The 26,209-nt window shown below is 48.6% G+C and overlaps 1 protein-coding gene across 1 annotated transcript in view; it reads right to left on the bottom strand.

Annotated features, from left to right (window-relative positions):
• LOC139234742 (fatty acid-binding protein, intestinal-like) overlaps positions 1 to 25,899 on the bottom strand; it is a 44,040-nt gene extending 18,141 nt beyond the window's left edge. The window contains exon 1 of the mRNA XM_070865428.1: positions 25,871 to 25,899. The gene's annotated coding sequence lies outside the window, so the exon portion shown is untranslated. The remainder of the gene's footprint in view (positions 1 to 25,870) is intronic.
• Between the last annotated feature and the right edge of the window lie 310 nt (positions 25,900 to 26,209).

Raw genomic sequence — 26,209 nt, 5'->3', positions numbered from 1 at the left:
CTCTGTACCCCCTCCAAAGCTAGTATATCCTTCCTTAAGTAAGGTGACCAAAACTGCATGCGGTACTCCAAGTGCGGCCTCACCAATACCCTGTACAGTTGCAGCAGGACCTCCCTGCTTTTGTACTCCATCCCTCTCGCAATGAAGGCCAACATTCCATTTGCCTTCCTGATTACCTGCTGCACCTGCAAACTAACTTTTTGAGATTCATGCACAAGGATCCCCAGGTCCCTCTGCACCGCAGCATGTTGTAATTTCTCCCCATTCAAATAATATTCCCTTTTACTGTTTTTTTTTCCAAGGTGGATGACCTCACATTTTCTGACAGTGTATTCCATCTGCCATTCGCTTAACCTATCTAAATCTCTTTGCAGTCTCTCTATGTCCTCTACACAACCCGCTTTCCCACTAATCTTTGTGTCATCTGCAAATTTTGTTACACTACATTCTGTCCCCTCTTCCAGGTCATCTATGTATATTGTAAACAGTTGTGGTCCCAGCACCGATCCCTGTGGCACACCACTAACCACCGATTTCCAACCCGAAAAGGACCCATTTATCCCGACTCTCTGCTTTCTGTTAGCTAGCCAATTCTCTATCCATGCTAATACATTTCCTCTGACTCTGCGTACCTTTAACTTCTGCAGTAACCTTTTGTGTGGCACCTTATCGAAGATTCGTCAAGCATGATTTCCCATTCATAAATCCATGCTGACTTGGTCCGATCCTGTCACTGCTTTCCAAATGCACTGCTATTTCATCCTTAATGATCGATTCCAACATTTTCCCCACTACTGATGTCAGGCTAACCGGTCTATAATTACCTGTTTTCTCTCTCCCTCCTTTTTTAAAAAGTGGTGTTACATTAGCTACTCTCCAGTCCATAGGAACTGATCCAGAGTCGATAGAGTGTTGGAAAATGATCATCAATGTATCCACTATTTCTAGGGTCACTTCCTTAAGTACTCTGGGATACAGACTATCAGGCCCCGGGGATTTAACGGCCTTCAATCCCATCAATTTCCCGAACACAATTTCCCGCCTAATAAGGATATCCTTCAGTACCTCCTTCTCACTAGACCTATTGTCCCCTAGTACAATCGGAAGGTTATTTGTGTCTTCCTTTGTGAAGACAGAACCAAAGTATTTGTTCAATTGGTCTGACATTTCTTTATTCCCCATTATAAATTCACCTGAATCTGACTGCAAGGGACCTACGTTTGTCTTCACTAATCTTTTTCTCTTCACATATTTATAGAAGCTTTTGCAGTCAGTTTTTATGTTCCCTGCAAGCTTCCTCTCGTACTCTATATTCCCCCTCTTAATTAAACCCTTAGTCTTCCTCTGTTGAATTCTAAATTTCTCCCAGGTTTCTCTCAGGTTTGTTGCTTTTTCTAGCCAAATTATATGTCTCTTCCTTGGCTTTAACACTATCCTTAATTTCCCTTGTTAGCCACGGTTGAGCCACCTTCCGTGTTTTATTTTTACTCCAGACAGGGATGTACAATTGCTGAAGTTCATCCATGTGATCTTTAAATGTTTGCCATTGCTTATCCACCGTTAACCCTTTAAGTATCCTTTGCCAGTCTATTCTAGCCAATTCACGCCTCAAATCATCGAAGTTACCTTTCCTTAAGTTCAGGACCCTAGTTTCTGAATTAACTGTGTCACTCTTCATCTTATTAAAGAATTCTACCATGTTATGGTCACTCTTCCCCAAGGGGCCTCGCATATCAAGATTGCTAATTGGTCCCTTCTCATTACACATCACCCAGTCTAGGATGGCCAGCTCCCTAGTTGGTTCCTCGATATATTGTCGATTCTGGTCGGTGCCTCTCAGAGGGGCGGAGCTTTGTAGCTTTGCGTGCGCCAAACTCCGGACCCGAAGATTCCCGAGTGAAAAGGACTCACCGCCCGCTCCGCCGGCTGCATTCCGCTCGGCATACCACCGAGAGGAAACTGATGAAAATCGTGCACACTCCGCCCCGGTGATACCTGGCGGTATGAACAGGCATACCACCGAGAAATGGGCGGATGACCAATTTCAACGGCGAGATCTTCTGCCAATCATTTTGAATCTATGACCTCTGGTTATTGAGCCACTCACCCGAGGGAATAATATTTCTCGAACTACTCTATAAAAACCCTCTTATCATCTTGAAAACCTCAATTAGGTTCCCTACATTGCAACAGTGACTGCACTTCAAAAAGTGAAAGGCGCTATAGAAATGCAAGTCTTTCTTTTATTTCTTACTCTTAACTGTCTCTGTTCTAAGGAGAACAGTCCTAACTTTTCCAACCTCTCCTCATAACTCAAGTCCCTCATCCCTAGTAACATCCCGGTAAACCTCCTCAGTACCCTTTCTAAGGCCTTTACATCTTTCCTGCAGTGGGGTGCCCAGAATGATCCACAATACTCCAGCTGAGGCTGAGTCAGTGACCCTTTCGTTACAAGTTGGGAGAGGATTCAGGATAGATGGTTGTAGAATCTCCCACAAAGCCAGGTTTCGTTGGCCGTGTTGGGAAACCAGCTGATACGTTTTCCGATCTAAAGTTAAATGCCTTCCCATTTTCCCTCTGGTTTTATTATCATTCACTCCTTGTCCAAGTTAAACACGAAGGGGGAGAAATTCGGTTGGTGAGCGCCCCTGGAAATGAGCGCTAAAGGGGTCGGAGCCGTGACCGGCGACATTCGCGCCGATCGGCACATTCAGTGTGCCGGTGCCGACGGTGCTGAGCAGTACCAGCCGGCGGGGCATCGAGTCGATTCTGATAGCGATGCGATATTTGCTCAGAGCAGCACCCATAGCGCCCCCTAGTGGGATCGCCCGAGAAAGCTGGCAGGCAGAGCTGTCCCGGGCGTTAAGGGAAGGAATGATTGAAAAAGGTAAGTCACATTTTTTTGCGATTCACCTTTATTTGGGGGAGTACTTTATTGGGAATGTTTGTTGTGTCTTTTGTCCCGATTATTTTTTTTGCAGCGAGGCCTCTCTCAGGGCGGTCTGAGGCTGGCTCTTTAGCTCGGGATTTTCAGTTGCCCACCCGGCCTAGTGCCCTAAGAGAGGTGCGGAACACCTCCCCCAGCGCTCCTCTCCACTATCAGGGCGCAGCAACTAAATGTTTTGGCTGCCGTCGCAAACCATTTTCCTTCCGCAAATGGCCGCCTCACCGCCATTAGCGCCCGAAGAAGCCTCCAACCGAATCTCCAGCCCAAAGTGATCTGTGTGTGTTTCTGGCTGTGACTGTTGACAGACTAAGGAAAGGACCTGCATTTCAATTGCGCCTTTCATGACCTTAGAACGCCCCAAAGTGCTTTGCAGCCCAATTGTGATGCGTGTTCACCAATATAATGTGGGAAATGCAGCCACCAATTCACACACAGCAGATAATCTGTTTTAGTGATGTTGTTTGCGGGATAAATAATAACCAGGACGCCAGGGTAGAACTCCTCTGCTCTTCTTCGAAATAGTGCCATGGAATCTTTTACACCACCTGAGAGGACAAAATAGGCCTCAGTTTAACAGTCAGCCAAGATTTTTGTGCGCAAGCCTCTGGCATGGGGACTTGAACCCACGAACTTTGTCATGCAGAGCCAAAAGTGCTATCCACTGAGCCATGGTAGACACCTAATCTTGAAACTAATAAAGACTCACTGAGGTCAGCAGTGCTCCAGAATAGGCGCCCAACTAGGCCCGGCCCTCAGTGACCAGGAACTGGCCAGCAATCTCTGATCAGGGCCGTGCTTGCAATGTGATTTTTGACCTTCACCTGCCCTGCGTTCATTTCATCAGCCATGAGAAGATGTGAGGCTCCAGATATAACAGCATTTCAAACACATTTTCCCAATGTGCCCATCCCAACAAAATTAGAAATGACAAGTGATCCAGCCAACAGACGGAAACGTTTGAGAAAAATATAATAAAAGCCACGAGGTTGCAGCATGTTGCCAAAAGATGTCAGAACTGCGATGTTGCAGACTGGCCCTGGCGGACAAGCCCTGATACGGATCTAAGATCTTCAGTTAGGGACAGGGGAAAGCCAGATTATATCGCTGTGTGATGCTCGCCACACCAGGTTTTCCAGTCTGTGCTCCACCTAAAGAAGAAAAATCGATCCCACAGTGTCTGATAAGCCTTATGTAAGATTTATTCCTGACAGAATCCCCATTCCCCCATGCAATGGTGACAGAATCCGAATCCCTCCGACACACTGTGAGCAGCGGAAACGTTACAAGGACACCCTCAAAGCCTCCCTGATAAAGTGCAACATTCCCACTGACACCTGGGAGTCCATGGCCAAAGACCGCCCTAAGTGGAGGAAGTTCATCTGGCAGGGCGCTGATCACCTCGAGTCTCATCGCCGAGAGCATGCAGAAATCAAGTGCAGGTATCAGAAGGAGCGCACGGCAAACCAGTCCCAAACACACCTTCCCTCGACCACTGTCTGTCCCACCTGTGACAGGGACTGTAATTCCCATATTGGACTGTTCAGTCACCGAAGATCTCATTTTTAGAGTAGAAGCAAGTCTTCCTCGATTCCGAGAGACTGCCTATGATGATGATCCCCCTACACACAGGGACACAATCCCCATTCCCCTACACACAGGGACACAATCCCCATTCCCCCTACACACAGGGACACAATCCCCATTCCCCCTACACACAGGGACACAATCCCCATTCCCCTACACACAGAGACACAATCCCCATTCCCCCTACACACAGGGACACAATCCCCATTCCCCCTACACACAGGGACACAATCCCCATTCCCCTACACACAGAGACACAATCCCCATTCCCCCTACACACAGGGACACAATCCCCATTCCCCCTACACACAGGGACACAATCCCCATTCCCCCTACACAGAGACACAATCCCCATTCCCCCTACACACAGAGACACAATCCCCATTCCCCCTACACACAGGGACACAATCCCCATTCCCCCTACACAGAGACACAATCCCCATTCCCCCTACACACAGGGACACAATCCCCATTCCCCCTACACACAGAGACACAATCCCCATTCCCCCTACACACAGAGACACAATCCCCATTTCCCCTACACACAGGGACACAATCCCCATTCCCCTACACACAGAGACACAATCCCCATTCCCCCTACACACAGAGACACAATCCCCATTCCCCCGACACACAGAGACACAATCCCCATTCCCCCTACACACAGGGACAATCCCCATTCCCCCTACACACAGAGACACAATCCCCATTCCCCCTACACACAGAGACACAATCCCCATTCCCCCTACACACAGGGACACAATCCCCATTCCCCCTACACACAGGGACAATCCCCATTCCCCTACACATAGAGACACAATCCCCATTCCCCTTACACACAGAGACACAATCCCCATTCCCCCTACACACAGAGGCACAATCCCCATTCCCCTACACACAGAGACACAATCCCCATTCCCCCTACACACAGGGACACAATCCCCATTCCCCCTACACACCGGGACACAATCCCCATTCCCCTACACACAGGGATACAATCCCCAATCCCCCTACACACAGGGACACAATCCCCATTCCCCCTACACACAGAGACACAATCCCCATTCCCCCTACACACAGGGACACAATCCCCATTCCCCCTACACACAGGGACACAATCCCCATTCCCCCTACACTCAGGGACACAATCCCCATTCCCCCTACACACAGAGACACAATCCCTGTCATGTATTCAACCATCATTGTAACCCATGTATAAACTGACCTAAGTTGTACACCGTGAGAACACTGACCACTAGGTGGGAGACACTCCTAACCTGGACCTTTAGGTATAAAAGGGGAAGCTCCACACACCTTCATCATTTGAGTGCTAAGGAATAAAGGACAGGTCACAGACTGACCTTCTCTCAAGCATGGGCGTCGTGTGCATTTATACTGTGTAGTAAGGACGTATCAATGGCGACAAGAAACTGGGATTTAAACCACGCGAGCATGGCCACTAGCAGAACAGACGAGAGGTACTGTGTTAAGGAATAGTTGGGACAGATATTCAACATTGTTAAAGCAGCACACAGTTCTCCAGGCAGACAAGGGCAGTCAGGCATGCCCCAACATGTAGTCGAACCCAGAGGGGGAGTTCGACAGAGACAATGGCAAGCTGAACAGCGATTCACGCCATTGCAAGGGACAATGCGGCCAGTAATGGGGCCATCAACACTGTTAATGGTGTACTCAAGGACAATAACAGGGGCAGTCAGGGACGATCGACTGGCAAGGGACCTTTTGTTTCAAACCGCAACTCATGCTGGAGGCGTGGAGGCATACATTCTGCCGGAGTTTGCAGAGATGAGCAAAATACCTGCAGAAATTGCAGAATTGGACACTGGGGGAAATCGCTGGAAGCTGAAGTTCAGCGAGTTCATGTGGAGCACGTATATAGTTCATACACCAGGACGCCACCGATAATGATGAAAGTGCTCCTCAATGGCATCCCAGTATCAGTGGAGTTAGACACGGGTGCCAGCCAGTCCCTGATGGGTATCAAACAGTTCGAAAAGTTGTGGGCATCCAAGGCCAGGAGGCCAAAATTATCGCCGATTGACGCACAGCTACGGACTTACACAAAGCAGATCATTCCGCTGCTAGGCAGTGCCACGGTAGTCATGACCCACAAAGATTCGGAGAACAGGTTGCCACTCTGGATTGTCCCAGGGGACGGTCCCGCACTATTGGGGAGGAGTTGGCTTGCCGTCATGAACTGGAAATGGGGCGATGTCAATGCAATTTCCTCTGTGGAGCGAGTATCATGCTCACAGGTCCTGGACAAATTTGACTCATTATTTCAACCCGGCATTGGCACTTTCATGGGGACCAAGGTAGTGATTCACATAAACCCGGATGCCAGACCAGTGCACCACAAGGCCAGAGCGGTGCCGTACGTGATGCGGGAAAAGATGCTGAAAAGGCGAATTGGACCGCCTGCTGAGGGAAGACATCATCTCGCCAGTCGAATTCAGTGACTGGGCGAGCCCGATTGTGCCGGTGCTCAAGACGGATGGGTCGGTCAGGATATGTGGCGATTACAAGGCCACCATCAATCAGGTGTCACTCCAAGACCAGTATCCGCTACCGAGAGTGGAGGACCTCTTTGTGACGCTATCCGGTAGCAAACTTTTTTCAAAATTGGACCTGACCTCAGCTTACATGACCCAGGAGCTGGCGAGTGAGTCAAAGAAGCTGACCACCATCACGACACACAAGGGGTTGTTTGAGTACAACAGATGTCCGTTCGGGATTCGCTCGGCCGCCGTGATCTTCCAACGAAATATGGAAAGCCTCCTCAAGTCGATTCCAGGGACGGTGGTTTTTTAGGACGACATCCTCATCACGGGTTATGATACTGAAGAACACCTCCACAACCTAGAGGAGGTGCTACGCAGACTGGACCGGGTAGAGCTGCGACTGAAAAAGGCGAAGTGCGTCTTCCTAGCTCCAGAGGTAGAATTCCTGGGGATGAGGGTAGCAGCAGACGGGATCAGCCCTACTGCGTCCAAGACGGAAGTGATCCAGAGAACACCCAGACCCCATAACACAACGGAGCTGCATTCGTTCCTGGGGCTCCTGAACTATTTTGGTAACTTCCTTCCCAAATTGAGCACGCTGCTAGAGCCGCTACACGTGCTCCTACGCAAAGGTCGCGAATGGGTCTGGGGGGACAGCCAGGAAAGGGCTTTTAATAGAGCACGCAATTTGTTATGTTCCAACAATCTGTTAACGCTATATGACCCATGTAAGAAACTTGTGTTAACGTGCGATGCGTCATCCTATGTGTTGCAGCATGTCAATGCCAAGGGTCAGTTACAGCCGGTAGCTTATGCCTCCAGGAGTCTGTCCCAGGCAAAAAGGGGCTACGGGATGGTAGAAAAGGAGGCGCTCGCATGTGTATATGCGGTAAAGAAAATGCACCCGTACCTGTTTGGCAGGAAATTTGAGCTGGAGACAGATCACAAACCCCTAACGTCCCTTTTGGCCGACAACAAGGCCATAAATGCAAACGCATCGGCCCACATACAGAGGTGGGCACTCACGTTAGCTGCCTATGACTACACAATTCGGCACAGACCGGGCACCGAAAACTGCGCTGATGCACTCAGCAGGCTCCCACTAGCCACCACTGAGGGGGCTACCGAGCATGGTGCTGAGATGGTCATGGCTGTTGAAGCTTTCGGAAGCGAAGGCTCACCCGTGACAGCCCGTCAGATTAAAGTCTGGACAAATAGAGACCCGCTATTGTCTCTAGTCAAGAAATGTGTCCTGAATGGGGCCTGGGCAGCCACGTACAGGGCATGCCCTGAGAAATTTAAACCATTTCACAGGCGCAAGGATGAACTCTCGATTCAGGCCGATTGCCTACTGTGGGGAAACCGCGTAGTCATGCCCCAGATGGGCAGAGAGGTGTTCATCAGAGAACTCCACAATGAGCACCCGGGCATTGTCATGATGAAGGCAATTATCAGGTCACACGTTTGGTGGCCAGGGATAGACGCAGATCTGGAACTTTATGTTCGCAGGTGCAACACGTGTGCCCAGCTGGGCCATGCGCCCAGGGAAGCCCCCCTTAGCCCCTGGCCATGGCCCGCCAAGCCTTGGTCACGCATCCATGTGGACTACGCAGGTCCTTTCATGGGGAAAATGTTTTTGGTTGTCGTGGACGCCTACTCCAAATGGATCGAGTCTGACATTTTAAATTCAAGCACATCCTCTGCCACGGTAGAAAGTCTACGGGCAATGTTCGCTGCCCACGGTCTACCGGACATCTTGGTCAGCGACAATGGCCCGTGCTTCACAAGCACTGAATTCCAGGACTTCATGTCAGGCAATGGAATTAACCATGTTAGCACGGCACCGTTCAAGCCGGCCTCAAACGGCCAGGCAGACCGAGCAGTGCAGATAATCAAACAGGGGATGCTCAGATTCCAAGGGGGTTCCCTACAAACCCGCTTATCACGTCTCCTGTTGGCCTATAGATCCCGACCACACTCGCTCACAGGGGTTCCACCCGCAGAGCTACTAATGAAAAGGATGCTCAAAACCCGATTATCCCTTATACACCCCACCATGAAAGAAATTGTCGAGAGCAGGCGCCAGTCACAATATCACTACCATGACAGGAATGCGAGGGCGCGATGTATTGATGTAAATGATCCTGTTTTTGTCCTCAACTACGCTGCAGGGCCCAAATGGCTCGCAGGCACTGTGGTTGCCAAAGAGGGAAATAGGATTCTGGTAGTTAAACTTACCAATGGACAAATCTGCCGCAAACATGTGGATCAAACAAAAAGGAGGTTCAGCAACCCCATAGAAGAAGCAGAGGAAGAACACGATATAGAGTTCACTCCACCACAGGTGACCGAACACCGGAACCAAAGGGAGGAGAGCCCAGTCACTGTGGGCAGTCCGGACAGGCCTGAGGCACTGCAAACAGCAGACACTCAGGCTAGCGCCCAACAACCGGAGCCCCAACTCAGGCGCTCTACAAGGGAGCGTAAACCACCAGAGAGACTCAACCTGTGATCCCAATAAGACTTTGGGGGGGGAGGTGATGTCATGTATTCAACCAGCATTGTAACCCATGTATAAACTGACCTAAGTTGTACACCGTGAGAACACTGACCACTAGGTGGGAGACACTCCTAACCTGGACCTTCAGGTATAAAAGGGGAAGCTCCACCCACCTTCATCACTTGAGTGCTAAGGAATAAAGGACAGGTCACAGACTGACCTTCGCTCAAGCATGGGCCTCGTGTGCATTTATACTGTGTAGTAAGGACGTAACAATCCCCATTCCCCCTACACACAGGGACACAATCCCCATTCCCCTACACACAGAGACACAATTCCAATTCCCCCTACACACAGAGACACAATCCCCATTCCCCCTACACACAGGGACAATCCCCATTCCCCCTACACACAGGGACACAATCCCCATTCCCCTACACACAGGGACACAATCCCCATTCCCCCTACACACAGGGACACAATCCCCATTCCCCCTGCACACAGGGACAATCCCCATTCCCCCTACACACAGGGACAATCCCCATTCCCCCTACACACAGAGACACAATCCCCATTCCCCCTACACACAGAGACACAATCCCCATTCCTCCTACACACAGAGACACAATCCCCATTCCCCTTACACACAGAGACACAATCCCCATTCCCCTACACACAAGGACACAATCCCCATTCCCCCTACACACAGGGACACAATCCCCATTCCCCCTACACACAGGGACACAATCCCCATTCCCCCTACACACAGGGACACAATCCCCATTCCCCTACACACAGGGACACAATCCCCATTCCCCCTATACACAGGGACACAATCCCCATTCCCCCTACACACAGGGACACAATCCCCATTCCCCTACACACAGGTGACCAACGGAGGAGAAGACTGAAGAAACAAACAGGCTCCCTTGATTACACGGGTGTCCTTTCCATTTGACGATTTTGAAGATTGACTTTAACATTCAATAGTTAAGCTTTGGTTTAATGGTTTAGAAAACTTGCCTCCCCTATGACATAGACACCAATTCTAAATTAACTCATCATCATCATCGGCAGTCCCTCGGAATCAAGGAAGACTTGCTTCCACTCTTAAAATGAGTCCTTATGTGGCTAAACAGTCCAATACGAGAGCCACAGTCACCGTCACATTTGGGACAGATAGCCGTTGAGGGAAGGGGTGGGTGGGACAGGTTTGCCGCATGCTCCTTCCGCTGCCTGCGCTTGACTTCTGCATGCTCTCGGCGACAAGACTCGAGGTGCTCAGCGCCCTGCCAGATGCACTTCCTCCACTTAGGGCGGTCTTTGGCCAGGGACTCCCAGGTTTCGGTGGGGATGTTGCACTTTATCAGGGAGGCTTTGAGGGTGTCCTTAGAAACATAGAAACATGGAAAATAGATGCAGGAGCAGGCCATTCAGCCCTTCTAGCCTGCACCGCCATTCAATGAGTTCATGGCTGAACATGCAACTTCAGTACCCCCTTCCTGCTTTCACGCCATACCCCTTGATCCCCCGAGTAGTAAGGACTTCATCTAACTCCCTTTTGAATATATTTAGTGAATTGGCCTCAACTACTTTCTGTGGTAGAGAATTCCACAGGTTCACCACTCTCTGGGTGAAGAAGTTTCTCCTTATCTCGGTCCTAAATGGCTTACCCCTTATCCTTAGACTGTGACCTCTGGTTCTGGACTTCCCCAACATTGGGAACATTCTTCCTGCATCCAACCTGTCCAAACCCGTCAGAATTTTAAACGTTTCTATGAGGTCCCCTCTCACTCTTCTGAACTCCAGTGAATACAAGCCCAGTTGATCCAGTCTTTCTTGATAGGTCAGTCCCGCCATCCCGGGAATCAGTCTGATGAATCTTCGCTGCACTCCCTCAATAGCAAGAATGTCCTTCCTCAAGTTAGGAGACCAAAACTGTACACAATACTCCAGGTGTGGCCTCACCAAGGCCCTGTACAACTGTAGCAACACCTCCCTGCCCCTGTACTCAAATCCCCTCGCTATGAAGGCCAACATGCCATTTGCTTTCTTAACCGCCTGCTGTACCTGCATGCCAACCTTCAATGACTGATGTACCATGACACCCAGGTCTCGTTGCACCTTCCCTTTTCCTAATCTGTCACCATTCAGATAATAGTCTGTCTCTCTGTTTTTACCACCAAAGTGGATAACCTCACATTTATCCACATTATACTTCATCTGCCATTCATTTGCCCACTCACCTAACCTATCCAAGTCACTCTGCAGCCTCATAGCATCCTCCTCGCAGCTCACACTGCCACCCAACTTAGTGTCATCCGCAAATTTGGAGATACTACATTTAATCCCCTCGTCTAAATCATTAATGTACAATGTAAACAACTGGGGCCCCAGCACAGAACCCTGCGGTACCCCACTAGTCACTGCCTGCCATTCCGAAAAGTACCCATTTACTCCTACTCTTTGCTTCCTGTCTGACAACCAGTTCTCAATCCATGTCAGCACACTACCCCCAATCCCATGTGCTTTAACTTTGCACATTAATCTCCTGTGTGGGACCTTGTCGAAAGCCTTCTGAAAGTCCAAATATACCACATCAACTGGTACTCCTTTGTCCACTTTATTGGAAACATCCTCAAAAAATTCCAGAAGATTTGTCAAGCATGATCTCCCTTTCACAAATCCATGCTGACTTGGACCTATCATGTCACCATTTTCCAAATGCGCTGCTATGAAATCCTTAATAATTGATTCCATCATTTTACCCACTACTGAGGTCAGGCTGACCGGTCTATAATTCCCTGCTTTCTCTCTCCCTCCTTTTTTAAAAAGTGGGGTTACATTGGCTACTCTCCACTCGATAGGAACTGATCCAGAGTCAATGGAATGTTGGAAAATGACTGTCAATGCATCCGCTATTTCCAAGGCCACCTCCTTAAGTACTCTGGGATGCAGTCCATCAGGCCCTGGGGATTTATCGGCCTTCAATCCCATCAATTTCCCCAACACAATTTCCCGACTAATAAAGATTTCCCTCAGTTCCTCCTCCTTACTAGACCCTCTGACCACTTTTATATCCGGAAGGTTGTTTGTGTCCTCCTTAGTGAATACTGAACCAAAGTACTTGTTCAATTGGTCTGCCATTTCTTTGTTCCCCGTTATGACTTCCCCTGATTCTGACTGCAGGGGACCTACGTTTGTCTTTACTAACCTTTTTCTCTTTACATACCTATAGAAACTTTTGCAATCCGCCTTAATGTTCCCTGCAAGCTTCTTCTCGTACTCCATTTTCCCTGCCCTAATCAAACCCTTTGTCCTCCTCTGCTGAGTTCTAAATTTCTCCCAGTCCCCAGGTTCGCTGCTATTTCTGGCCAATTTGTATGCCATTTCCTTGGCTTTAATACTATCCCTGATTTCCCTAGATAGCCACGGTTGAGCCACCTTCCCTTTTTTATTTTTACGCCAGACAGGAATGTACAATTGTTGTAATTCATCCATGCGGTCTCTAACTGTCTGCCATTGCCCATCCACAGTCAACCCCTTAAGTATCATTAGCCAATCTATCTTAGCCAATTCATGCCTCATACCTTCAAAGTTACCCTTCTTTAAGTTCTGGACCATGGTCTCTGAATTAACTGTTTCATTCTCCATCCTAATGCAGAATTCCACCATATTATGGTCACTCTTCCCCAAGGGGCCTCGCACAATGAGATTGCTAATTAATCCTCTCTCATTACACAACACCCAGTCTAAGATGGCCTCCCCCTAGTTGTTTCCTCGACATATTGGTCTAGAAAACCATCCCTTATGCACTCCAGGAAATCCTCCTCCATCGTATTGCTTCCAGTTTGGCTGGCCCACTCTATGTGCATATTAAAGTCACCCATTATAACTGCTGCACCTTTATTGCATGCACTCCTAATTTCCTGTTTGATGCCCTCCCCAACATCACTACTACGGTTTGGAGGTCTGTACACAACTCCCACTAACGATTTTTGCCCTTTAGTGTTCTGCAGTTCTACCCATATAGATTCCACATCATCCAAGCTAATGTCTTTCCTAACTATTGCATTAATCTCCTCTTTAACCAGCAATGCTACCCCACCTCCTTTTCCTTTTATTCTATCCTTCCTGAATGTTGAATACCCCTGGATGTTGAGTTCCCAGCCCTGATCATTGTAACGTTTCTGCTGCCCACCTTTGGCTCGTTTGCCCTGAAGGAGTTCCGAGTAGAGCGCTTGCTTTGGGAGTCTCGTGTCTGGCATGTGGACAATGTGGCCTGCCCAGCGGAGCTGGTCAAAGTAACAATAAATTGCTGACTGCTTAGGAATAAGGGGCCATGACTGGGCTTCTGCATTCTGCAATTAATTTAAATTGCTGTTGCTCCACAGAAACTATGGTCTAGATTTTCCTGTTGTTGGCATGGGGTGGGCCTTCTGCTTTGACCCCATCATGACCCTGACTCAGGAAATTGGATGCATTTGGTGTGGCAAACCTATACGTTTGACTTTCATTTGTTAAACCATCTTATTCGCATCAGTTGCTCGCAGTGCGTGCTTTTACAAATTGCGAGGGCTGATTGAAGGAGCCTGTCGTCAGTTGTTAAGTCAAAAGAAAATTGGGTGACCGCTTTGCGGAACACCTCCGTTCAGTCCGTAAGCGTGACCCCGAGCTTCCGGTCGCCTGTCACTTTACTTCCTCGTTCCACTCCCACTCTGACCTCTCCGTCCTCGGTCTCCTACACTGTTCCAATGAAGTTCCACACAAGCTCGAGGAACAGCATGCCATCTTTCGTTTACACACTTTACAGCCTTCTGGACTCAACATCGAGTTCAACAATTTCAGAGCGTAACCGCTGCCCATTTTTGGCTCCCTCCTTCTCCCCCCCCCCGAGCCCCCGGCCCCCCGAGCCCCCGGCCCCCCGGCCCCCCGGCCCCCCCGATCTTATGTTTTTTTCCTCTGTGTCTCCAATGGGCAGCTGGTCATTACTCTGCCATTCACACTTTATCTTGACTAACCTTTTTCTAACTTCTGCCAGTACCATTTCAATTCAGCCCATCCCCATCTCCTGCCTTCCACCCTATCACAGACCTTCCCTTTTGTTCTTTCCTCCCCTCCCCCTTTCAGTGCTCCTTAAGAATCTGTCCTTTCGAATATTTGCCAGTTCTGATGAAGGGTCGTCGACCCGAAACGTTAACTGTCTGTTTCTCTCGATGGTTGCTGCCTGACCTGCTGAGATTTCCAGCATTTTCTGTTTTTATCTCAGTTGTTAAGTACTGTGTCTGTGCTGCCAGTGATGATCTCATATCCAGTTGCCTGGAATCCCTCTATTGACCAGAGCAGAATCGCTTTTCGGCAAACACTAGTTGTGAGCAAAGCGTATGACAGCATCGCTTGTGTACGATGTTTAGTACAATCGAAAGGTCCCAGGATTTGTGACAAAGACAGCAGTGCCTTTAATGTGCCGCTCCGTCATTTGGAACAGCATCAGTAAAGAGTGGCTTGTGAACATTTACAACTGTAAGTCGGAGGGATTGGACCATGTGTCAGAGCACTGACAGTCATTGGCTGGAATCCTCACTCTGCTCCGCCCCTGCACCAAGCAGCGAAGGATTTAAGAACATAAGAAATAGGAGCAGGAGTCGGCTATTTGGCCCCTCAAGCCTACTCCGCCATTCAATGGGACATTGAATAAATTTAAGACAGAAATAGACAGTTTCTCAAACGTTAAGGGGATAAGGGTTTATGGGGAATGGGCGGGGAAGTGAAGCTGAGTCCATGATCAGATCAGCTATGATCGTATTGAATGGCAGAGCAGGCTCGAGGGGCCAAATGGCCGACTCCTGCTCCTATTTCTTATGTTCTTATGTTCCCTGCCCGCTCCCCATAACCCTTTATTCCCTTATCGCTCAAAAATCCATCTAACTCCGCCTTAAATATATTCAATGACCCAGTCTCCACAGCTCTCTGGAGCAGAGAATTCCACAGATTTACAACCCTCTGAGAGAAGAAATTTCTCCTCGTCTCAGTTTTAACTGGGCAGCCCCTTATTCTAAGACTATGTCCCCTAGTTTTAGTTTCCGCTATGAGTGGAAATAACCTCTCTGCATCCACCTTGCCGAGCCCCCTCATTATCTTATAAGATCACCTCTCATTCTTCTGAACTCCAATGAGTACAGGCCCAACCTACTCAACCTTTCCTCATAATTCAACCCCCTCATCTCCGGAATCAACCTAGTGAACTTTCTCTGAACTGCCACCAATGCAAGTATATCCTTCCTTAAATATGGAGACCAAAACTGTACGCAGTATTTCAGGTGTGTTCTCACCAATACCCTGTACAGTTGTAGCAGGACTTCTCTGCTTTTATACTCCATCCCCCTTGCAATAAAGGCCAACATTCCATTAGCCTTCCTGATTACTTGCTGTACCTGCATACTAACTTTTTGTGCTTCATGCACAAAAGACCCCCAGGTCCCTCTGTACTGCAGCACTTTGCAATTTTTCTCCATTTAAATTATAATTTGCTTTTCTATTATTTCTGCCAAAGTGGATACCATCACATTTTTCCCCATATAATGGCCCCAAGTTTCAGCCCACGCCGAAAACGGCGCACCTCCGAGCTGCACGCCTGTTCTTCACGCCTAAAACTGCGCTAGAAAAAAAACTACGATATTCTCCAGCTCCTCGGAGCTCGATCTCAGCTTGGCGCGGCGCGCTCTTCACAGCGGGGGACGGAGCCAAACACTCGCGCCGATTCTGTAAGTAGTGGGGGGCGGGTCCAATTTAAATGAGCCAACGTGGTGCCGGCAACCCTGCGTGTGCGCGTTGGAGCGTGTGCGCATGCGCAGTGTCAAACAAACATTGGCACTCGGCCATTTTTAAAAGGACTGGAAAAAAAGTGAAGATTTGTCTCTTGGACCCCTGCAAAGGCTTGTAACTTAATTTTTGTGATATTTCTGTGTGTGAGGGAGTGCTTTTAGCAGCACTGTTGAAAAAAATCACCTGCTTAAATCAGTGAGTTTAGCTTGGATGATGTGGAATCTATATGGGTAGAGCTGCAGAACACCAAAGGGCAAAAAACGTTAGTGGGAGTTGTGTACAGACCTTCAAACAGTAGTAGTGATGTTGGGGAGGGCATCAAACAGGAAATTAGGGGTGCATGCAATAAAGGTGCAGCAGTTATAATGGGTGACTTTAATATGCACATAGATTGGACTAACCAAACTGGAAGCAATACGATGGAGGAGGATAAGGGATGGTTTTTTAGAGGAACCAACTCGGGGGGAGGCCATCTTAGACTGGGTGTTGTGTAATGAGAGAGGATTAATTAGCAATCTCGTTGTGCAAGGCCCCTTGGGGAAGAGTGACCATAATATGGTGGAATTCTGCATTAGGATGGAGAATGAAACAGTTAATTCAGAGACCATGGTCCAGAACTTAAAGAAGGGTAACTTTGAAGGTATGAGGCGTGAATTGGCTAGGATAGATTGGCGAATGATACTTAAGGGGTTGACTGTGGATGGGCAATGGCAGACATTTAGAGACCGCATGGATGAACTACAACAATTGTACATTCCTGTCTGGCGTAAAAATAAAAAAGAGAAGGTGGCTCAACCGTGGCTATCAAGGGAAATCAGGGATAGTATTAAAGCCAAGGAAGTGGCATACAAATTGGCCAGAAATAGCAGCGAACCCGGGGACTGGCAGAAATTTAGAACTCAGCAGAGGAGGACAAAGGGTTTGATTAGGGCAGGGAAAATGGAGTATGAGAAGAAGCTTGCAGGGAACATTAAGACGGATTGCAAAAGTTTCTATAGGTATGTAAAGAGAAAAAGGTTAGTAAAGACAAACGTAGGTCCCCTGCAGTCAGAATCAGGGGAAGTCATAACGGGGAACAAAGAAATGGCGGACCAATTGAACAAATACTTTGGTTCGGTATTCACTAAGAAGGACACAAACAACCTTCCGGATATAAAAGTGGTCAGAGGGTCTAGTAAGGAGGAGGAACTGAGGGAAATCCTTATTAGTCGGGAAATTGTGTTGGGGAAACTGATGGCATTAAAGGCCGATAAATCCCCAGGGCCTGATGGACTGCATCCCAGAGTACTTAAGGAGGTGGCCTTGGAAATAACGGATGCATTGACAGTCATTTTCCAACATTCCATTGACTCTGGATCAGTTCCTATCGAGTGGAGGGTAGCCATGTTACCCCACTTTTTAAAAAAGGAGGGAGAGAGAAAACAGGGAATTATAGACCGGTCAGTCTGACATCGGTAGTAAGTAAAATGATGGAATCAATTATTAAGGATGTCATAGCAGCGCATTTGGAAAGAGGTGACATGATAGGTCCAAGTCAACATGGATTTGTGAAAGGGAAATCATGCTTGACAAATCTTCTGGAATTTTTTGAGGATGTTTCCAGTAAAGTGGACAAGGGAGAACCAGTTGATCAGAAGGCTTTCGACAAGGTCCCATACAAGAGATTAATGTGCAAAGTTAAAGCACATGGGATTGGGGGTAGTGTGCTGACATGGATTGAGAACTGGTTGTCAGACAGGAAGCAAAGTGTAGGAGTAAATGGGGACTTTTCAGAATGGCAGGCAGTAACTAGTGGGGTACCGCAAGGTTCTATGCTGGTGCCCCAGCTGTTTACACTGTACATTAATGATTTAGATGAGGGGATTAAATGTAGTATCTCCAAATTTGCAGATGACACTAAGTTGGGTGGCAGTGTTAGCTGCGAGGAGGATGCTATGAGGCTGCAGAGCGACTTGGATAGGTTAGGTGAGTGGGCAAATGCATGGCAGATGAAGTATAATGTGGATAAATGTGAGGTTATCCACTTTGGTGGTAAAAACAGAGAGACAGACTATTATCTGAATGGTGACAGATTAGGAAAAGGGGAGGTGCAACGAGACCTGGGTGTCATGGTACATCAGTCATTGAAGGTTGGCATGCAGGTACAGCAGGCGGTTAAGAAAGCAAATGGCATGTTGGCCTTCATAGCGAGGGGATTTGAGTACAGGGGCAGGGAGGCGTTGCTACAGTTGTACAGGGCCTTGGTGAGGCCACACTTGGAGTATTGTGTACAGTTTTGGTCTCTTAACCTGAGGAAGGACATTCTTGCTATTGAGGGAGTGCAGCGAAGGTTCACCAGACTGATTCCCGGGATGGCGGGACTGACCTATCAAGAAAGACTGGATCAACTGGGCTTGTATTCACTGGAGTTCAGAAGAATGAGAGGGGACCTCATAGAAACATTTAAAATTCTGATGGGTTTAGACAGGTTAGATGCAGGAAGAAAGTTCCGAATGTTGGGGAAGTCCAGAACCAGGGTACACAGTCTAAGGATAAGGGGTAAGCCATTTAGGACCGAGATGAGGAGAAACTTCTTCACCCAGAGAGTGGTGAACCTGTGGAATTCTCTACCACAGAAAGTTGTTGAGGCCAATTCACTAAATATATTCAAAAAGGAGTTAGATGAAGTCCTTACTATTAGGGGGATCAAGGGGTATGGCGAGAAAGCAGGAATGGGGTACTGAAGTTGCATGTTCAGCCATGAACTCATTGAATGGTGGTGCAGGCTAGAAGGGCCGAATGGCCTACTCCTGCACCTATTTTCTATGTTTTTATGTTTCTATGTTTCACTGCTAAACTTGCAGAACCAGTGCTGCATTGGTGTATGCAAATTAAGGACTGTGTGTTTTGAGAAATAAGAGTGCCAATTCAACTTTGCAATGGATCAACGTCCACCAAGAACAAAGTATTTCTTGCATGAGGAAGTAGAAATATTAGTCAACGTAATTGAGCAGAGATGGCAGGAGCTAGATACCAGCAACAGAGGTCACATAAAAGTACCACCAAAAGAAATGAAGAAATGCTGGAACCAAGTTGCAGAAGATTACTGCGCAGTGGTGCATACCATGAGATCTGGAAGCCAGTGTAAAAAGAAATGGCACGACCTTGGTCAAGTCGTTAGTGCAAGTAATATTTCCCATTTTTAATTTAATCGTAATTGTAACGTGACTATCTGTATGTCCCACCTTGCAGACTGACACACTCTGTAAAAAGTTATATTTTACTCTTTGCAGAAGAAATTGGCCCACAACAAAAGGGAGGCAACTCGGACAGGAGGAGGCACGCTCAATCTGCATCCACTGACACCCTTGGAACAGAGTGCAGCTGCTATGATGAGTCGTACATGGAGAAAAGCAATCAGTACAGCACAAGCTGGGCCCGCACGCGAGGAAGAGGGTAAGTCCTGAAAATGCATCGTGCCCCATTAAATCAACCTGCTGCCTGGCCTGCTATGTGTGAGAGTATTCATGTCACCCATCCGGCCCCCTCCCTTGCTGTTAAGCATTTGACTGTTCTGATGTATTTTACAGAACATGATGGATGATGACGATGATGATGATGATGATGATGCCAACCCTGAGGATCCTGAGGGTACAGAACAAGAACCAGTACAACCAGCTGCGGACGAACCAGACTGGGTGATGGCAGCGATGACTGAAATGTCTGCAGGGGAGAGCTTCCAATTTTATGTTTATGAGCCCCCATCAAGGGGCATCAGAGTTTCAACCCCTAGCATAGGTCTTGGTTCCACCTTCCATGGTTTCGCTTCCGATGTTGTGGGTCCCAGTGCTTCTGCTGGTATAATGCAGCATTCTACAGTCACTGCACTACCGTCTGAGCCTGCGCCTCCCTCTCGCATAGGTTCTGGTTCCACCTACTATGGTTTTGATTCCGACGCTTCGGGTCCCAGTGTTGCTGCTGATATCATGGAGCAGTTTACACCCATTCGTCCAACATCCCAGCCCACGGCTCGCACTCGAGTACTGTCGTCTGGAACATCGAGCGCCCCACCATTCCAGCCCGAGCCTCTCTCTCTAGTACTGCCGTCTGCAACACAGAGCGTCCCACCGTCCCAGCCCGAGCCTCTCTCTCTAGTACTGCCGTCTGCAACACAGAGCATCCCACCATTCCAGCCGAGCCTCTCCCTCCAGTTCAGCCGTCTGGAACACAGAGCGTCCCACAGTCCCAGCCCGCACCTCCCTGTGTAGTGGTGCCGCTTGCAACACCGAGCACCCCACCGTCCGTGCCCGCGCCTCCCAGTGTAGTGCTGCCACAAGGCAGACCCAGACAGAGGAGAAGGTGATTGGAGACACGCTCTCCTGAGATGCAGCGTGCAACAGATGCGACTCAGGTTGTGGCATTGGGTATGGAGACCAATGAGCTTACCCGATCACTCATCGGTGGCGTCAGTGCAGTAGGTGAAGAGTTGACGGTCCTGACGGGAGAAATAGCAGTAATGACACAGGAACTTAGGGAGGGAATGTCCGAGGGAGTGCAATCGATGGCATAGGCCGTCAGGGAGGGCATGCAAGTGTCGGCACAGGCGATCAGGGAGGGCCTGGTTGAGGTAGCTGCTGCAATAAGGGCCCAGCCAATCAAATGACACCCCCATGAGGAAGTGAACATTCACCGAGATTTGGATGAGAGATGGTTGCAGCCTTTCTTTGCTGCTTTTGTTCTTGTTCTTGATGTAGCTGTCGTAGCGTTTTTCAAATTGAAATTGTTTTGTAAGTGTTGTAACTTTACAACATATAAGTGATCTCAGGGTTTTCAAGTGATCTTATAGTGTAAATGCTCTCACATTCTGTAAATTATTTAATTTTGCATCTAAAAAGTGATCTTGAAGTGTAAGTGATCTTAGAGTGTAACATTTTTCACATAGAAATTGTTTTGTAACTTTTGTAACTTTACAAGTTTATAAGTGATCTTAAAGTTTTTAAGTGATCTTCAAGAGTCATATTAAAAAGTATAGTTTGATACAACAAATATTTTATTAGAGTGATGTTAACTTTTTAATAAAATATTTTTTCATTAAAACTGAATCATCTTCCATTAGTACAACACAATGTAGGAACAACTCCAAAGAATAAACATGTCCATGCGCAACAGTGGTTGCAGAGCCCTCAGGCATCAGTAATTGAAGTGTTCAGGGATGAGCTGCTGGCGCAGGGCTCGAGCAATCGTTAAAGGGGCACGATGGACGGCCCTCCTCCGACCTCGTGCTCCGGCATCAGGCACTTGCATGCTTTCCTGATCATCGTTATCATCCACATCCTGGTCTTCCGTAATACTATCATCATGCACTGGACCCTCACGTAGATCTTCTGGTTCCACTACCAGCTCCTGCTGCCTCATGATGGCTAAGTTATGAAGCATGCAGCACACAACACACAACAGTGAAGTGACCGAAAATCTGAGGAGAGTATTGCAACTGTCCTCCGGAATGGTCCAGGCATTGAAATCGCTGTTTCAAGATGCCAATGGTCCTCTCAATGATGCTGCGCGTCGTAATGTGCGCCATGTTGTATTGACGGTCAGCTTCTGTCCGTGTTACGCGTATGGGCATCATGAGCCAGGTGGCGAGGCCGTACCCTTTGTCTCCCAGTTGCTAGCTCTGCCCTTCTGGCTGCTGCTCAAACATATCAGATATAACGCTGTCGCGTAGGATGAACGCATCATGGGTGCTGCCAGGGTATCTCGCATCGACTGACATGATGCACTGCTTGTCGTCACACACGAGCTGCACATTAATGGAGTGGAAACCTTTTCTATTCCTGTACTGCTCAGAATCCTCAGGTGCTCACAAGGCTATGTGGGTACAATCAATGCAGCCCTGTACCTTTGGGAAGCCGGCAATCCTGAAGAAACCCTCAGCCCTCTCATGGATCGCTTGTGCGGTCATTGGGAAATTGGTGAAGTCATTCCTTCACGCATACAGTGCAGCCGTGACCTGGTAAACGCAGGCATGTATTGCATGTTGAGAGATGGCACACACATCTCCAGTTGTAGCCTGAAACGATCCCGAGGCATAGAAAGAAAGTGCAGCTGTTACCTTCACTGCAACAGACAGGGCAGTTGGCGTTCTGCTTCTCGGCTGCAAATCTGCTCTCACCATATCACAGATCTCAGTGACAACTTCTCTGCGAAAACGCAGCCTTTTGACACAATCAGCCTCGCTCATGTCCAGGTACGAGCGCCTGGCTCGATATTGTCGACGTGGGTAAGGTCTCTTGCCCATCAGCCTACGGGCTATGACGTTCCTGGTGCGGTGAGTTCTAATCAATTCTCTCCTGTGCAGTGAATTGATGGCGAACCATTGCATAAAACGTGGTGTTGACAATGCAGCACCCATTCTGCAAATTTAAGTATAAAACTGTTGATGTGGCTGCCTCTCCCTGTCCAAATGGCCTCAGTCCCCCTCACAGCTCGAAGGCTGCTGCTGTATCTTCGGCTGCCGTCGAGCCACTGACGCCGCCCCTAAAGCGTGGCCGAATGGCCTCAAGCACCATAAAGAGCTGCGTGTGTCAGGTGCTGATTCTTCGGCTGCCGGCCAGCCACTGACGCCGCTGATATCCCATGGCCGAATGGCCTCACGTCCGTCCGGTGCTGATTCTTTGGCTGCCGGCCAGCCACTGATGTCGCTGCTATCCCATGGCTGAATGGCCTCAAGTCCGTCCGGTGTTGATTCTTCGCGGCCAGCCACTAAGAGAATGACGGCCTGCCTCAAGCACCGCAGCTCAGCTCGAAGGCTGCCTGCTGCCGCTGTTGGGGCTGCCGTCGAGACACTGACGCCACACCCCTGCCTGTCTCTAACATGAAAGGCCTGCCTGAAGTACAGCAGCTCGAAGGCTGCTGCTGTTTCACACAGGTAGGAACATGGTTTATTTAATCTTTTCTTTGCTTATAAATTTTTATTCAGGTTGGATTTATTTGTATAATATTTGTATAAGTACAACTAAGGATTGATTGTAGAATTTAATGACTTCCCTTCCCCCCCACTCCCCCCCACCTCGTTCCCTATGCCTAATTTGTAACCTACGCCTGATTTTCTAAAGTGTAGACAAGCTTTTTTCAAGTGTACAAAAATCTTCACTTACTCCATTCTAAGTTAGTTTGGAGTAAGTTTTCACTGCCGAAACTTTGAAAACAGGCCCCCTTTTGAAAAAAAAATTCTGTTCCAAAGTGAAACTGTTCTAACTGACTCGAACTTGAGCAAACTAAATGCCGAGAATTTGAATTTCTAAGATACTCCGTTCTAAACCAGTTGCTCCAAAAAATCAGGAGCAACTCAGGCCAAAACTTGGGCCCTATACTCCATCGGCCATATTTTTGCCCACCCACTCATGGGCAGTATCTCCCTGGTCGGGGTTGTTGGGGGCAGAGAGCGTAACACAAAGAGGGCAGTCACAGCTGGCAGTTCCGGCTACTATTTGCTGACTAGCTCCGGGGATCTCTGACCTGGTGAAGTGGTGACATCAAACCCATACTGACAGCGTGCGGGCAAACCTACAGACAAAACCATCGGGAGTATTAAATAACAAATTACTCCCAGAAATGCCTCTCTATCTCAGAGAATGCCCTATATTGGCCCACATCAGCCCTCCAGTGGCCTCCCCTGAGAGATCCCCAATTAATGATGACGTAGTCTTGTGCTGTGATTTCCTACCCACATCTGCGCAAACTCATTTCATGGAGGACCCTTATAGTCAGAAGACACTTTCCCACCCCATCAAGAATCGTAGGCAGTCCCTCGAAGCGAGGATGACTTGCTTCCACACCGAAAAGGGATGCGTTCACAGGTGTTTCAATGAAAGACCTAATAATCTGGATCCTGAACTACATCCTGAAGGGTGGAAGATGCCTGTGCTTGGATTTTTTTAACGTGTGGTGGCCGTTGTAGACCAGCCACCACACGGGCTTGACAGAGCTAGGTCTTGGTCCAGTGGCAAGGATTACCCAAGACCACTGGAGACCTGCTCTGCTGCACGGACCTAGTGCGCACACATATCGCAGTGTGGGCTGGCCCGTGCTGCCCCTGGGCCCTCGCCTCTTCTGGGCCCCGAACTCTCGCCTCTCCTTGGCCCCGGTCACTTCCCTCTATGAACTCTTGCCGCTCCTTCGCCCTGACCTCGCTGCTCCTGCTGTACCTGCCCGCACTGCAGTCAGCCGTCGCCCTCCTGCAGCAGCACACGCTGCTCCCTATAATGGCCCCGGCCTGCTGATGGTCTTGCAGGCCGGGATCGCGCCGATTTCCAGTGACTACATTGGCTGTACAGTAATTGGGGGCAAGAACCTTGATGGATTTTCCTGTCCAAGATCACCGAACTCCACAGGCACTGGAAACCAAACCCATGACCTTCTGCGTTTTAAAATTCTCATCCTTGTTTTCAAATCCCTCTATGGCCTCGCCCCTCCCTATCCCGTAATCTCCTCCAGCCCTACAACTCCCCCTGCGCTTCTCTAATTCTGGCCTCTTGAGCATCCTTGACTATAATCGCTCCACTATTGGTGGCCGTGCCTTCAGCTGCCTAGGCTCTAATGAATTCCCTCCTTAAACCTCTCTGCCTCTCTCGCTCCTCCTTTAAGACGCTCCTTAAACCCAACCTCTTTTGTTCACCTGCCCAAGTTTCTCCTTTTGTGGCTCGGTGTCAAATCTTGTTTTATAACGCTCCTGTGAAATGCCTTTGGACATGTTACTATGTTAAAGGCGCTATATAAATACAAGTTGTTTTGGTGTCGCTTGGCATGGCTCAGCTACACACAGACTTTGGAACTGCACTCTCGAAGGAGCTCGCCATTGGCCTCACAAGTGCAGCACCTCTGCAGGAACAATCTACATACTGCGGCAGCAAGGAATGTTGCAACTGGACACTTCAATATAGTGCCATGGGATCTTTTTTCCACCTGAGAGAGCAGACAAGACCTCGGTTTAACGCTCCCTCAGCACTGTACTGAAAGTGTCAGCCTAGATTTATGTGCTCAAGTCTCTAGGGTGGGACTTGAACCCACAACCTGCTGAATCAGAGGTGCACGGAGCCACGGCTGAAATGCATCAGAACTGCTTGGGCCTCTCGCTGAGGACACGGGACGGGCGATAAGATCGAACTGGGGTGTTCAGTTTAATGCGTACAGACAGAGCTAAACACGCAGCTCAACATTCCAGAGTTACCGACGACACTGTGGAAAACACTGCTCACTGAATGGGTCGTCTGTTAACTTCTGAACAATTGAAGCTGTGATGCTAGCTGTACATGAGAACCCAGTGTTTGTGGTTGAGATAATCTCCCGGAATACTACTGACAATTTGTGCTCCGCTGTGCCGATCTGTCAGGCACTTTCACCAATACCGTCCTTTATTGCTGGGATGGCCCCCTGTGAATCACTTCCACAGCTTCTGTGCAACCATAGCTGTAGCCCTATGAAAGGAATAACTATAAAACAGAGAGCACTCACCTCCTTTCAGTTGCTGCTGCTTATACCCCAGCGCTGCAGGGAAATATGAGATGATGTGAGATCGCTGGCTCATCTGATTGTCATGCACAAGTTGTCACAGATGTCCGTCTCCTGATTTACCTGTACCTCCTTTCTTGCCCTGGGGCTTCCACAATATCTAGTTACTCACTGTGGCACCTACTCCTGAGAAAGTGACTGTGCAAGTTCTGGCCTGTCCCTTACAATAAAATGAGGTCTAACAAGTTGAATGTGTGAAGGAGCTGCTTAGTACCCTATGATGCCTCAGACTGGGCTATCAGGACTTGAATCTACCAATCTGTGACCAGCTTCGAGCCATCA

The sequence above is a fragment of the Pristiophorus japonicus genome, chromosome 22, assembly GCF_044704955.1.
Source record: "Pristiophorus japonicus isolate sPriJap1 chromosome 22, sPriJap1.hap1, whole genome shotgun sequence".
Lineage (NCBI taxonomy): Eukaryota > Metazoa > Chordata > Chondrichthyes > Pristiophoridae > Pristiophorus > Pristiophorus japonicus.
Note: the sequence above shows the minus strand (reverse complement) of the source record. Positions and strands in the feature narration are given on the sequence as shown.